This window comes from Colias philodice, chromosome 21 (assembly GCF_061535455.1).
Source record: "Colias philodice isolate Cphi_HAF_F1 chromosome 21, ilColPhil1 Martin Lab GWU primary, whole genome shotgun sequence".
Lineage (NCBI taxonomy): Eukaryota > Metazoa > Arthropoda > Insecta > Lepidoptera > Pieridae > Colias > Colias philodice.
This window is the reverse complement of record NC_143106.1, coordinates 1,592,068-1,607,546: the sequence shown is the minus strand read 5'-3', so window position 1 is coordinate 1,607,546 and position 15,479 is coordinate 1,592,068. Positions and strand designations below refer to the sequence as shown.

General features: G+C 33.0%; 2 protein-coding genes across 2 annotated transcripts in view; one reads left to right on the top strand and one right to left on the bottom strand.

Annotated features, from left to right (window-relative positions):
* Indy (tricarboxylate transporter protein I'm not dead yet) overlaps window positions 1–9,921 on the bottom strand; it is a 38,488-nt gene extending 28,567 nt beyond the window's left edge. Inside the window, exon 1 of the mRNA XM_089708655.1 lies at window positions 9,767–9,921. The gene's annotated coding sequence lies outside the window, so the exon portion shown is untranslated. The remainder of the gene's footprint in view (window positions 1–9,766) is intronic.
* The window catches only part of PIG-S (phosphatidylinositol glycan anchor biosynthesis class S), a 45,167-nt gene that overhangs the window by 17,374 nt on the left and 12,314 nt on the right, over window positions 1–15,479 (top strand). The gene's annotated exons all lie outside the window — the stretch shown is intronic.

Here is a 15,479-nt window from a genome sequence, read left to right as displayed (position 1 = left end):
GCTGGTACGGTCACACGGAGTTTAAAGTTTTGTTTCATCCATATAAAAGTTTTAGTGCACTAGAATGGATTGGCGCTATAGACAAAAGTTTTAATCGCAAGTTATAATAATCAGAATATAAAGGTGTTATTTAAAAGAAATACTAAATTTAGTTATTATATCCTAGAGATGAATAATTTCGTAACTAACGTAAATAACGTTATTTTCACATTATACCAACTTAATTTATGCAAAAAATATTTTTGGCTTTATTAGTAGCAAAAATGTCTAGAATTCCGCATGAAATATTTCTTTCACGTGGATCTGTTAAAAACGTTACATAAGGTCTGCAGGAATGTCAAGTTTGCATTTTACTCCATTTCCTTTGATCTTTATGAATATTGTATTAAGGACTTAATTTGAATGTAAAGGACTTATGGTAATTAAGGAAACAGTTTTGCCGTCAATGCGCAGTTTATTTTGTCTGTTTACTTTGAAATAATGATTATAATCTTGAGTGAGCTAATCCCCTTTATAACTTTATTATGACACTTGTAAATTGCTATTTTGTACATAATAGACCGGACTCTCAGTGGAGTTTCGTTTGCAAAAATCGCGGACCTAAATCTGACTTCTGATATATATTGTATAGATCCCAGACATCCTATAGACAGATGTTGCCAACCAGTTTTGTGGTCCCCCTGCCCGCACCCCGGTAATTAAATATGGCATACAAAGAAAAAAATAAAAATTTCCAAAACATGCCGTGTGGGGTATAAACATGCCGTGTGGGGTAAGTAGATCACGAATATATAGCATACTATATACATTTCTTACACTTTCTCTAAGATTTTTTAGAAAATTTACGAAAATGGTCCATTTTTGAGTTAACTTTAAACCACTATAGATTGAAAACTCATGAATATATTTTTTAAATTATTATTTTAAATAATTAACAATAGTCCATTGTTGTTGAAATGTATATAGTATGCTATATATTCGTGATCTACTAAATAAGCTCTTTCATTTGATACTCTACACGGCATGTTTTGGAAAATTTTATTTTTTTCTTTGTATGCCATATTTAATTACCGGGGTGCGGGCAGGGGGACCACAAAACTGGTTGGCAACATCTGTCTATAGGATGTCTGGGACCTATACAATATATATCAGAAGTCAGATTTAGGTCCGCGATTTTTGCAAACGAACATCTCCTTAGAGCCTGCTCTATAACTGACTTATAATACACTAGCTTTCCGCCCGGCTTTGTACGCTTAGTTAAAGAAAAACACGCATAGTTCTCGTTCCCATAGGATTTCCGGAATAAATCCTATCATAATATGTGCTTTCTCAGGTTTCATCCAAATCGGTTCAGTGGTTACTGGTTAGGCACGAAGAAGAAACAGACAGACCGAATTACTTTCGCATTTATAATACCTATTATCTAGTTAGGATTCATGTGTAGGTTTTTCCGAATGAGGTGTTTGTGGACATGAATCATTTATTTTTATCAGCGCTTTGGAAGGAAATAAATTGATAATAGTTAGGTATCACCCCGGAAATAGTTTAATACAGTAAGGGCTGATTTTTCAAACCTTGGTTAAAACTTATTCGTCGAATAATGTATAAAACTACCATTTTAAAAACGTATTCTAATTGCCCGTATTTGACAGTTTACGTGACATTTTAATATTATCGTGTAATACTTTATTGGAAATTATTTGGACGGATAAGTTTTATCCAAGCATTGAAAAATCGGCCCTAAAATGGTATGTGATCCTCAATATTGATCCGTCAATCCAGGCCCTATGCTCCTCGAGGAGTTGAGAGAGGAGAACAATCATCATACAACTGTAGGTAAAGTCAATATTATATAATATGTATATGCTAACTATTTAATACTCGAATTTATAAGAAACTCGAAAAAAATGCAAAATGTACGCACTGGTCTGAAGTCTGAACTACACTTTTAATTGTTAAAGCAGGATTGTAATATCAAGGTTGTAGTTTCACGGTCATATGAATGAGAAATGTTCTTACATTGTTGTTGATTTACTATCAATACACGCAAATCTGATTATACAAAGAACTAGAACGAAATTATAACTGGAATCTGGACCCAATGATGATTTATAGTTGGATAATTGCGCCAGGAGAGTATTTCAAGTGTACCTTTATTGTATTACCAGCTGTGCTCCGCGGTTTCACTCGCATTGCTCCGCTCCTGTTGGTCTTAGCGTGATGATATATAGCCTTATAGCCTTCCTCCATAAATGGGCTATCTTACACCGAAAGAATTTTTCAAATCGGACCAGTAGTTCCTGAGATTAGCGCGTTCAAACAAACAAACTCTTCAGCTTTATAATATTAAGTATAGAATATAGATAGATATGTACATATTTATTTAATAGTTATAAGTAATGGTTATAATTGCTCCATAAAATTTAGGTATTTTTAAAGTGTAACTTCTTCAGGCGCATTGAGAGTAAAATTTCAAGGTCTCATCATGGCACTACCGTCACGTCATCGAGTAAGGTGGCCATTTTGGTATCTTTGAATCTTGAAGTTTCACTTCTGACACGTGTGCTCGGCACACGCGCTCTTTTTTATAATTATTTTATTTATATTGGTAATCTGACTCATAGTTTTCAAGGTATAAATCAATATTTAGTTTAATTTAGTAGGTATGCACAGGAAAATTTCCTGATATATTCAATACAGACTATACCAATTTTCCCTATTTTGCTTACGTCAATTTTCCAGCGGTATTTTAACATGAATACGTCATACAAATTGATATTGTTAAGGAATTCAGCGGTGTATATTATTTTGCTATCAGTGCAAGTAACAAATAACATCCTTAAGTGTTAAGGAAATCGATTGATAGTATTGTAATGAGTGTGAATTTGTTACAATATTGTCCTTATTAACGGTGCTTTATTAAAATGTATGTTAGTTTAATTAAGATATAACATATTTGTAATTATTTTTTCTAAGCGATCTCAACGACTGGTAAAAATATTAATGAATTTAACGCGGATTAAGTATAACTAATCCCTGTAAGGTCTATAACGCTCACCAAATATCAAACAAAATGTAAAAAAATTACCATAAAACATGTAGTTAGGGTTTTTAAAATGTAAAATATATAAGTTTGTAAATATTACTCCCATTACCTATAAACTACCCACATCACGCTTAAAATAGCCCCTAAAATGAAATTTGTTACCAAAAATCGCTTTGTAACAAAAGTTATTTGAATAATCAAGTAAGTTTCTTATAGAATTATTTTCATTAATCATGAAAATAACTTAGGAGTCTCCTGCCCATAAGATAACTCGCTGCCAAATTTCATATTACAATTTACAACTATTTATATAAAATTCGAGATACTTCCTGTTTAGTCTGTATAGGGTATACGTGGGTAGGTATACCTACATAATAACTCGTGTTATAATATAAACGTAAGATTTGTATGTGTGTCCAAACATATCTATCACACTTAATCAGATTGTGAAGATATTAATGAACTCACATGACACATCTACCTACAAACTTCTGTTGTATTTCTACTGATAACAAAAAATCCTCCATAAGTTTATGTTTACCTGATAGAGATCGCTCAGTACCGATAAGGCCGCTTTTTAAGCTCAACATATTCATATTTTAGTTTCAGCAACTTAAATTGTTGTTATTGTTAAAATTATTTAACACTATGCTAGGCGTCCACTAGGCGGATCGGGCCGGGCCGCATCGCAACGCAAAAATACGCCGGCCTATGTTTTGTATGAAACATCGTCCATTAGCGACGGATCGGGTCGGGGCGGGCCGCAACGCATTGGCGGATATCGCTTCGCAGGCGGATTTCTGCCGGCGGTGCGCTGCGGCCCGGCCCGCCCCGACCCGTCTAGTGGATGCAGGCAGGCGGATGTGAGCGGCGAGCGTCTGTTAGATAAAATCCGCCTAGGCGGTCCGCCGCGCCCCGTACAGGTGGACGCAGGAGCAAACAGCGCGTCCATTAGAGACGGCCCGTTGCGATGCGACCCGCCCCGATCCGTCTCTAATGGACGCCTAGCATAACTTTCCGCTTGCGGCTTCGACTGCGTGATCAAAAGAACACCCGCATAGTTCCCTGCAATTTCCGGGCTAAAACCTGTACCTATCCATATCCTGTTTCAGGCCTCAAACTACCTATGTACCAAAATTTCATCCAAATTGGTTCATTGGTTTAGGCGTGACGAAGAAACAAACACACAGAGAGAATTTTCTCAATTGTATAATTGAAGATTAGTAAGGATTATATAACATTTAATCGAGATAGTTCCACAGATATAATGATATTCTTCAACACAGATAACGTGTGAACTGTGACGTCACGAAGGCGGCTTCACCAATGTCAAGGGTAATACAATACTGCACTGGCACTAGAGTAATATCGGTTACTGTATAAATGATTCTTATTCGCCTTGAAAACTATCTAGTATTCGTGGAGTAATTAAGCGAATTGTTGTGTGGAAGCTGCTGTTACATAGGGCAGTTTATTCGTCAAATTTCGTATCGTCTATAATACCTATAGACGATACGATAATTACGCTGCAATCTCAGCGTAATTATACAATTAAGTAGATATGTAGTATGTACCTATTCGACGTTTCCTTTATAATAATTCTTCATTTATTTACTTACGTCAGCTTTTAACATTGGTATAACATAACATTCTTTCTAGTAACAACAGAAATAAATTATATCTTCTTATATATAAAATTCTCGTGTCACATTGTTAGTCTGCATACTCCTCCGAAACGGGTGGACCGATTCTCATGAAATTTTCTGTGCATATCGGGTAAGTCTGAGAATCGGCCAACATCTATTTTTCATATGTACCACGGGCGAAGCCGAGGCGGACCGCTAGTTTTAATATAAATTATCTATTAAGAAAGCTCAACGTCTTTACTCTTTACTATTCCAGAACATTTATTTATTTATTATTATTTATTTACTCTTCAATAAAACTATACATCGAAAACTTATTGCTAATATACAAAACAAAAAAAAAGTATAGTTTATTAGGCGGCCTTATCACTTAGAAGTGATCTCTTCCAGGCAACCTGGGCAAAAGGTAACAAGCTTACTGAAATTACGATGGTAGGTAGAAGAAAAAAGGCAAGGAACAAAAAAACAAGATAAATAAATAAATGATAATAATTAAAGTAGATATATAAATAAAGATAAATATAGATGAATATACTACACTCGAATATACACAATTACATTTTTATTAATAATATATACAATTTACTTATATAACTATAAATTATATACATGGTACATATTATTAAATACATGCATACTACATAAAACAAATATAAAATTGTATAAATACATACATATACATATCTGTGTATAGATAATAATATGTAAATACATAGTTAATGTGCCGAGTTGAAAGCAGTAGTGAGAAAATGTCGTCGCAAAAGGTTTTTAAATGAAGATATATTTTTAGCTTGTCTAATAGGTAGTGGCAAAGAATTCCAAAGATTGACAGCAGTGGCAACATACGATTTAGCAAGGAAGTGAGTACGTCGAACTGGAACACTCAAGGTGAGTCTATCAGCCGAGCGAAGAGAATAGATTTCATTGTGCAGGAAGGAAAAATTGTTTTTGAGATAAATAGGAGCAGAAGGATCAAAAAGGATACGGAACAGTAATTGCAACAAATGGAAATTCCGGCGAAAACGGATGGGGAGCCACTTGAGCTTTTTTCTGTAGATGGAAACGTGATCGTATTTTCGAAGGCCGAAAATAAACCTAATACAAAATTTTTGGAGTCGCTCAAGTTTATCAGTTAGCTCTACTGATAAATCAGGAAAACATGCATCAGCGTAATCAAGAATAGGAAGTAGAAGGGATTGTGCTAGCATAATTTTAGTGGGAATGGGCAAAAAGTTACGAAGCCTTCGGAGCGTTGCGGAAGCGGCATAAATCCTACGGCTCAATTCCTGGATATGATTAGACCAGGACAACGTTTGATCAAACAGGACACCTAAGTTTTTGACTACCTTTTGGTAAGGCAAGACTACGTCACCGATTTTGATGCTAGGCAAAATACCCCAGTCGATTTCAGAAATTAGGTAAGGACTACCGATTATGATGACATTGCTTTTAGAAGGATTTAGTTTTAGACCAAAATCATCGCACCAACTAAGTATAGAAGCTAATTCATTATTACAAAAATCTATTGCCTTAGGTAAGTTATCGATAGTAGACTGGGTATAAATCTGTAAATCGTCTGCATACATATGGTACAGAGCCGTCAATCGGGAACATAAGGAATTGATAAAAATGGAGAAGAGGAGAGGAGACAGGACACCGCCTTGCGGAACACCGGCAGAGACTGCGCACCAAGACGAGTGTTTAGAACCTATCATGATACGCTGCCTCCGATAGACACGTGATAGTCGTAAATCTTTATGAATTATTTTTCTCTCACGTATTTTATTAAATCGTCGACCTTGCCAGGCATCTCTTGACCTATATTTATCCATAGGTTATTTAGTAAAACTATGAAATAATACGTACTAGCCCGCATAATCCCCGTACCCAGATTTCCAGAATGAAAACTGTCCTATGTTCTTTCTCGGCTCTCAAAGTATCTCTGTACCAACATCTAAATCGGTTCAGTGTTTGAGGCGTAAAGAAGAGACAGACAGACAGAGTTACTTTCGCATTTATAATATTAATATTAGACAGGATAAATAGGATTATACATATAGGAACTATTAATTTGTAATGCGCAGACGCATACAGTGGAAGCGTATGCGCTGATCTAGATTCTAGATAATGTCACATGAAAGTAATTCGTTTTCTACGAGAGTGAAATCTAGGCTTATAACAATGACATTGCTTAGTACTGCGATTTTTAATCTGTACTACCTATTATGTAGAATAAATCGGATTAAAGGTATGTAATAAGTTATGGCTCAAGAGCTTAAAACCGGAAAATAAGAATTAAGATTTAAATAATTTGGTATATGTTTTCAACCACATAAAATGATAAGGAAGTATAACATCTGAAGATAGATATACAAAGTCATGAATCTGAACCAAATAATACAAGTCGTGTATAACTAGTTAGTTTTATTATGCGGAACGTTTCGCATAATAAAACTGACTGTAATAGGAATTGAATATATTATGTATGACGTTTATAGCCTTGAGTTTTAGACAAAAATTTTATTTGAGGAAAGGAATATTTGTTGTTATGCAATTTTATATTCCGAGTCTGGAATGAAAATTGACATAAAATTAAGAGCCGTAAATTTAGTGATAATTTTAGCGTAACCTGTCCCTGTACCTGTGATGTCTTGAAGCAATATTATTCCCACTGTGGAAAAATTACAGCGCTATATAGTTCGTCTAGCGCCATCACGTTCTCACACTGGAAGTAATACCGCTATAAGACATCATGTTAATACCCCTGTATAGTCATGTACAGAGGTCCTAAAACTGCTTGTTTTTGTTATTCCTTAATTCAAAGGAAATTAAGACCGGCTACTCACGTACCTGCAGCAGGCGCAATATTGGAATTGCACCCTTAATTGGCTCCTATGTGTATAGCCATAGGAGCCAATTAAGCCTATACAGTATAGGCAAGCAGGGGCATTTTAGAGAATAGTTGAAATTGCTCCGACCGCCGTGCAACCGAGATTGTACCAAAATTGCCCCTACGGCAGGTAGGTACGTGAGTAGGCTTAAGCTAATCGATATTTCATAAGATTAATGTAATATTGTTATGGGTGACGTCACACGTCGTTAGCCTCTTCAAACAGATGACATTAGATCATCGAATTCATTGTTGTATGTTATTGGTTACTAGCCGCTCGGAGTAAAAATAGCTAAATAAAATATATTGTTTTAATATAGACTTGAAAACAATCGGAATGTATCATTAAAATAGGTAAATAATTATCAAAATCGGTTTAGCAGTTTTTGAGATTCCATCACAAAAAAGTTTTTATAGGTTTTATAGGTCGATATAAATATGTTTTAGATGGGAAACCCAGAGTAACACTATCTTAATATTATGATGAATATGACCCTACGTAACTGAATTTTATGAAACCATTAAGGTTTTAGTACAATATTTGTCTCTTCTTGAAATATCTAGATAAGAAGATATGAAATAAAGATTAAGATTTAAGATGAAACAAGCGTTATTATGAACTTGCTCTTATAAAAGATCGGTGTATAATATTTCGGACAACGTGGATTAATTATTATTGATATGAAAATCTTTTTAGAATTTGAAATATCATTACGTTTATAAAAATTATTTATCGACTTAGCAGAATATGAGCAAAATTCATTTAGATAGATATATTATTTCATCGAGCTTGCATATATTTCTTCGTGTATGTTTTACATGACTGTATCTTTATTTTTTTTAATAAATGGTTTTAGGTCGCTAGAAAATAATAATAATGAGATTTACAGATACACGCCATATACGGATAGAAACTAATTACTGTATAGATTGATGATATAATAATATCAATATTTTTAGGGCCGATTTTTCAATGCTTGGATAAAACTTATACGTCGAATAATGTATAAAACTACCATTTTTAAAACGTATTCTAATTGCCCGTATTTGACAGTTTACGTGACATTTTAATATTATCGTGTAATAGGTACTTTATTGGACGGATAAGTTTTATCCAAGCATTGAAAAATCGGTCCTTAGGCGATTTATTTGTAACATAGTTAGTTAACTAATTGCAAGGACATGTAAATTAGAAAGATAGTTTCCGGGTAATTATAATAAGACGAAGTCACAGAATTATCTAGTAACTATGTAGCGTAAAAGTGAAATTTTAATGGATTGAAAAATATTTCTCATTACTTAATCTTAATTACCTATTTTAATTTTTATTGTATTTGAAAATAATTAAGAGTTACTTACTAAGTTAATACAAGATAATGTGTTTATAAGTTTACAGCTGGTTTTATGTCTTCAATAAAAAAATAACTTTTGAGTAATTTTCCATACAGAGACCAAGTTACATAATTACTAGGTAGGTACCTAGGAATATTTTAAAATTTCTTTATAGTAGTAACGTGATTAAATCAAAGCTAGATATTACAGCCTGTATCTTTATTATTATTAACTGTTCACACAAATAAAAAGTAATTAGATACCTAGGTATCTACTGTGTCACATTGCGTTAAATTTCTCGTAAAATTTTACTTTTATTTTATCGCTATTCGCTATAGCTTAATTTGCATAATTAAGTAACATAAAGGAGGTATTTCTGTTTCAAAATAATAGATAAATACTTACCTGACGCAAAGTGGCAAAGGTATTGGTCAAATTTAATATATTCGTCCCAAAATTTATAATATTATTGTATGCATCGAGGACGTCGTTATCAGCGTATTTCACGTTATTTTATAACAAAAACTTTGTGGTTTGAATAATAATAAGCGTATTTTTCTCGTATGCAAATTCTATACGAATTGAATCGCTTAAATAAGTAGTTTTTTCATGATAATTATTTCATTATTTACTTACTACGTACGTAGTAATTAATATGACTTTAAAATATTATATTCTTTACGCATTCACCTCCGCGTGAATAATTAAATTTAATATTTACTCCACGCCTGACTATCGCCAGTTTTGTTTGCCTATTTTAAAATTTCATATTGTTCAACTCGAACACGCGGCTTCACATCAACATATGATTTACTATAACTAAGTACGAACCAAACTAAATAATTTACTAACCAAACAGAGTTGAATTTCTGGTGTTCCAGTAGGTAATGTATGAATATCACAACACAAAACTTTTCACTGAATGGCGGGAAAAAAGTATGCACGCGCGTAACGTAACACGCGCCACGGATGCGGGCTGAAACTAAACTGACGTACGACAGGCCGACTGGCCGACAGCCGACCGGAGTCCGGACACCTTTTTTTTTTAATCAGTGGGTTCCCGCGCTGGCAAAGGGAACGCGTTCTCGATTATAAGGCACGTGTCACATTATTTGTTATTGTTAGCGATCTGTTTATGTTACTAAATACTTGGTAATTTCTTGACGATTTGAGGCACCAGAAGAACCTGTTTGATGCACGTGATGGCGACAGGTTTGTGCGTTTATTATTATTTTTTGTTTTATTTCTAGCGATCGATCGCACGATCGGTGTGTCTAGGTATACGAAATGTCAATATTATTGATTCGTGATCCGTGAGGATATTGTTATGATCAAGTAATGTAAGCACCGAAATCTGCACATTACCTAAGTAGGTATGTATGATTATCTACAGAAGAGTGTGTAATTATTAATTGATGAAGTTTTCTTGAAATTTAATCTTTTTACACCAAGATTTAGGTATAATACATAATTATTAATTACAAAGGAACACAAGGCCCCATACTTACGGTTCTTTCGCCTAATGTGATCGTACGATCAATCACGAAAAAATCAACCAATCACAATGAAAAGAGGATCTCACCCCATGCATTCAAAAAATTTTAACCAATTGTAAGGCTTGTTTGCAATTCTGTATGGTGTGGTACACTTAAATGGTTTTTAAATAGAAAATCAATAGCATATAACAAGAAAACCAAATGTTTGGTACAAAAACATTATACTTAGTTTGTTTAAATATGTTGGCGTGAACAGAAGCGGTTTATAATGTCAACAATGCAATACCGGCTTTAGCAAATATTATATTAATTTTTAGCATTCACGGTGACCTTTTCCTGTTTGTACATATTTATATTTTATACCATGTTGTATTTAATATGAAATAAATACTTGTTATTTCGTACCTTTATACTAGGTAGCTGTTCGAAAAATATTTTGAACTGTAATCAAACTTATAAATTTAAATTATAAGAGTTATTAATTTATTAGTTATCTTAATCCAGGCGGAGATAAATCTCACCAAACTACAAGAAGTGAAACATTCGCTTAACAAATTATTTATTTACAAGAAAAAACAAGTAAGCACAGCATGCACTGACAGTTGTTGACACATATGCACTTTTTTACCGCTTAATGAAGTTGGGGAGCTTAATAAAAGTAAGGGGATGGGTACATATTTTATTAATTTATGCGATGTCATTGCATTTAGAATTCTTAATCCAGTTATGCAGTTTCGTAGGTACTTACATAAAAAAATAACCAAAATAATTAAGGATATGATACCAAAACATAGGAATAAGTATATTAAATGCACTAAAATAATTAATATTAGCTATGCAAGGCTTATCACAAAGCTAAAGTAGCGATAAAAGCGCGTAGCCAAACATTGATAAACTTGAAAGTTTTGTTGAAAAGATAAGAAAAGTATCTAAAAGTATGTACTTAGATTAAATATTTAGCCGGAATTTAAACTTAACTTATTAAAAATGGGTTTTATTGAGTTATTTATAACATTTTAATAACACTTTAGTTACTTTTATTTGACCGACTGCGACGTTTCAGCATCCTTCAGTCATATTATTTTAGCTCTAAAGTATATACATATGTATATTTATATTAATATTTATAATAATTAAATAAGTAAGTGTATTAAAATACTAAATATTTTTGTATTAAACAATTATTAACCTCGAAATCGTCTTTATATTTATTAATTAGGTAGGTAGGTACTTGTTTTATGTTCACCATTGAAAATTTTAATCTAATTCCTACATAATATACTCATAATCACGTTACTAAGCAAGCAGAACATTATGCAATATTTTAACACAAGAATCTGTTAATCAAACATTCGCCTACAGAATAAAAAATAACACGGAAGTCACAAGATGGCGCCCATGCCTTGTGATGTTTCTGCGTTGATATCATTATGATTTTTATTTTATGAAAATTTTGTTTTCCGAATCAGTGACGTGAGCAAATACGTAAATGACCTATTGATGTTGGCAGTGATAGTTATTTAGATGAAAATAAGAGATTTCACGAATGTATTTATTATTTCCGCTCCATTGCAATGTACCTAATTGAGATTTGAGATATAGTTCTATACAATCTGTATAATAATCAGTCTGGCTTTGTAGTCTGTAGACTGTATTACCTGAATGTAAAGTGTAATGTAATATCTTAAATTAACTGCATACAAAATATTAGAAAAATCGAAATTTAAAATAGGATTATTAATGATACATATTATTTCATTCAAACTCCTTCTACAGGATGGTTCATAGTTATTAATTTTTATTATAAATTGTATAGTAGGTATACAGGGTGTCCCACCGTCGGTATAAGGTTGTAGTTTTGCATACGCTGAGTAGGTACGTAAAAAATACTTTTAAAATTCCAGACGCATTTTTTTCCCAAATAGATGAAGATTCTATTCTATTCTATTCTAAAACTCTATGTGTACACCGCTAACAAGCAACCCGCTCAACTTTGCCACCCGCACGTGAGCTATCTTTTAAGATTATGTTTTCATAGACAAAATGCTCACATTAGCGAAGCGGTGAATGGCGGCTGCGGGAAGCTAGAGAAAAAAAACATGGATTTTAAGAAAAAAAATTGGTTGTTTGTAAAGTAGGTTTACGATCGAGATGTTTACGTGATAACATAATGCAGTGGCAGCGCTCGAGATGAGACGGGAGATCGGTCCGTCTCTCTCTCGTTATATCTGCGATCGCGCTCGTGAGGTTTTGGTGTGACACAAGTTTCTGAACATGTCACCCGGCTAAAAAGATTTTAAAAACGTTATCACGTTAAAAATAAGCAAAAATTTTTTGACTTAATTTTGTTGTTTAAGTATTTTTTACGTTATCAGTATATGCAAAACTACAAGTTCCTTCGCGCTTAGTATACCGATAGTGGGACACCCTGTATAGGTACCGAAAAATGTGAAATACATATTTCAAAACATGTGCATTGTTTAATTTGTCTCACACTGTACATATGACCCTATGTGTGTACATATTTATTTATGCTCTTTTTTTATTAATATGCACATATGCGATAACCCTACTGTAAATTTATTTTCGTGTCTTTCGCGTGATTTTATTATCCCATACAAAAAGTTAATTAAAAGACATGCATTAAATTTTAATGAAATTACTATGTATAAAATTCAAAAAGGACTCAGTTCTCCTGATGATATGAAAAAAAAATAGACAATAAAATAAAGACCCCATAATTTAACACGGGTTCATACCGAATTAATAAGCTCATCAAATCCATATTAATTACTAATATTATAAATGCGAAAGTAACTCTGTCTGTCTGTCTGTTACTCAATCACGCCTAAACTATTGAACCAATTTGCATGAAATTTTGTATGGAGATATTTTGATACCCGAGAAACGACATAGGCTACCGCCTACCTTTTATTGCGAAATATGTACCACGGGCGAAGCCGGGGCGGACCTCTAGTAAACTATATTTCTTAAGATTAAGATAAGCAAACGGATACAGCCTCAGCAATTAAAGATTTATTATAGTTTTCTATAAATTTTTATTACAAATGTTTATTTTAAATTCCCATTAAAACATTCCACGTCATTGAAATGTCCATAAAATACAAAAAACGATTAAAGGAGGAAAAAATGTGATAACAGAATAATCATATTTTTTGCTACTTGCCAATTTAATATTTACCATATCTGTCCTTCATAGAGAAACCATATAAATTATAATAAACATAAGATAATGTTGAACGTGATTTTTATGGTTCGATAAGGGTGGCCTTTGGTCTCACCATTTTTTATTATATTGATAGAACTTTCAATTGCGCAATCAATTTTATGTTTAAAAAATTTATGGTCAAAATATCATGATTCGTTACTAACCGCTCGCACTTGGATGTCATTCAGAAATAATTTAACTAATCAAATTATGAAAACATCCTCAAAATCGGTCCAGTAATGCTAACAATTCGACCAAAAAGCTATGGAATATATTATGTGTTAAGCGGAAAGCGGAAACACAGACAAACCATGATAACGCAACTATAATTGATACTTTGGTCGATGGACCTATTGCTAAATGCTAATGAGCAATGCTTATCAGAGTCGTCGAAGCGGCAAATTGCTAACAAAAACATTAAACACATTTGTAGGACAATAAACAACAAAAACAAAAAATGTTCAATTGATAATTGTACTTGCGATTAAACGGCTGTCAAATATAGAAAAGATGCATAAATCTAATCCTATACGTCCCTCAAGAATTTAATGGTGCCCATGTGGGTGCCATGGTTTCATTGATTGACATTACTTTACTATTGTCCAAAAGCAAATGATTCTCTGTTTAATTTTTAGGCAACTTCACAACGTTCTTCTATCGAGGCAAATTTTGTCAATTGTGTTTCGGTTTCCAAACGTCACTAAGCAAACTCTATAATTAAATAAATCGATAAATAAAAAAAATCAAATTGGTAGTTTATGAAGAAAAAAATTGATTCTCCGTGCGCTCGAAACGTCTGTTTTGGGTCCCATTTCACCTTAATGCTATTAAATTCTTACAAGTAGATACATCAAACGTTGTTCTGCCAGCTACTTATAACCTTTAGTAGGTTATATAAACAAAAAAAAACTTAAAAATAACTCCGGTTTTACGGAGGTGTTTAATTACATACACGATTACCTACACTAGAATTTTATGTATAAGTAATACAATGATGTAATGTGATGCAACCTTAAAACAAGTCAATTTAACATTTTCATTTCTATTACAATTTCTACGAAGTCATACCTACTGCCAAAGTGCAATATATTACCATAACCACAAAACGTTGTAAATAAAAAACTAATTTACATTTATACCATTTTATAATAAAATAGCATTTCAAACTCAAACATTTATTTATTCAATTAGATTTTATCTATGTAGTACTTTTGAATCATTAGTTTTACCATTTATAAACCACCGATTCGGAAAGCAGTTTCTACGGAGAAGAACAAGAAAGACACTCCGTAGTTGCTCTTTTCAAATCATGTCATTTTACATTTATATTTAAACTAGCTTTCCGCCCGCGGCTTCGCCCGCTTTGTCTTAAACCTAATAAATCATATACTAAAATCTTCCTCTTGAATCACTCTATCTAATAAAAAAAAACCGCATCAAAATCGTTGCGTAGTTGTAAAGATTTAAGCATACAGAGGGGCATAGGGACAGAGTAAGCGACTTTGTTTTATACTACGTAGTGAATAGCATTTTACGACGCAGTAATACCACAGATAATATAATACTAGATATAGTAATTCTAAGATATCAGTAACGGCTGCGTAGTAAAAATTATGTATATATTGCATCTAACATTGGTCTCAATTGAGAAGCCTGCCGTTTGACACCACGACCCTTGAATCAACATTCCTTGTTATATGGTGTCAAATTTATAAGCTCGTGTATTTGATTACTGCTGCCATTGACGAAAATCAATATAGATTCAAATAACTGTCGTAGAAGAAATTAGATCACTCTGTATAGCATTAGTAGTAAGTAATTTGTTTTATGGTATGCGAAT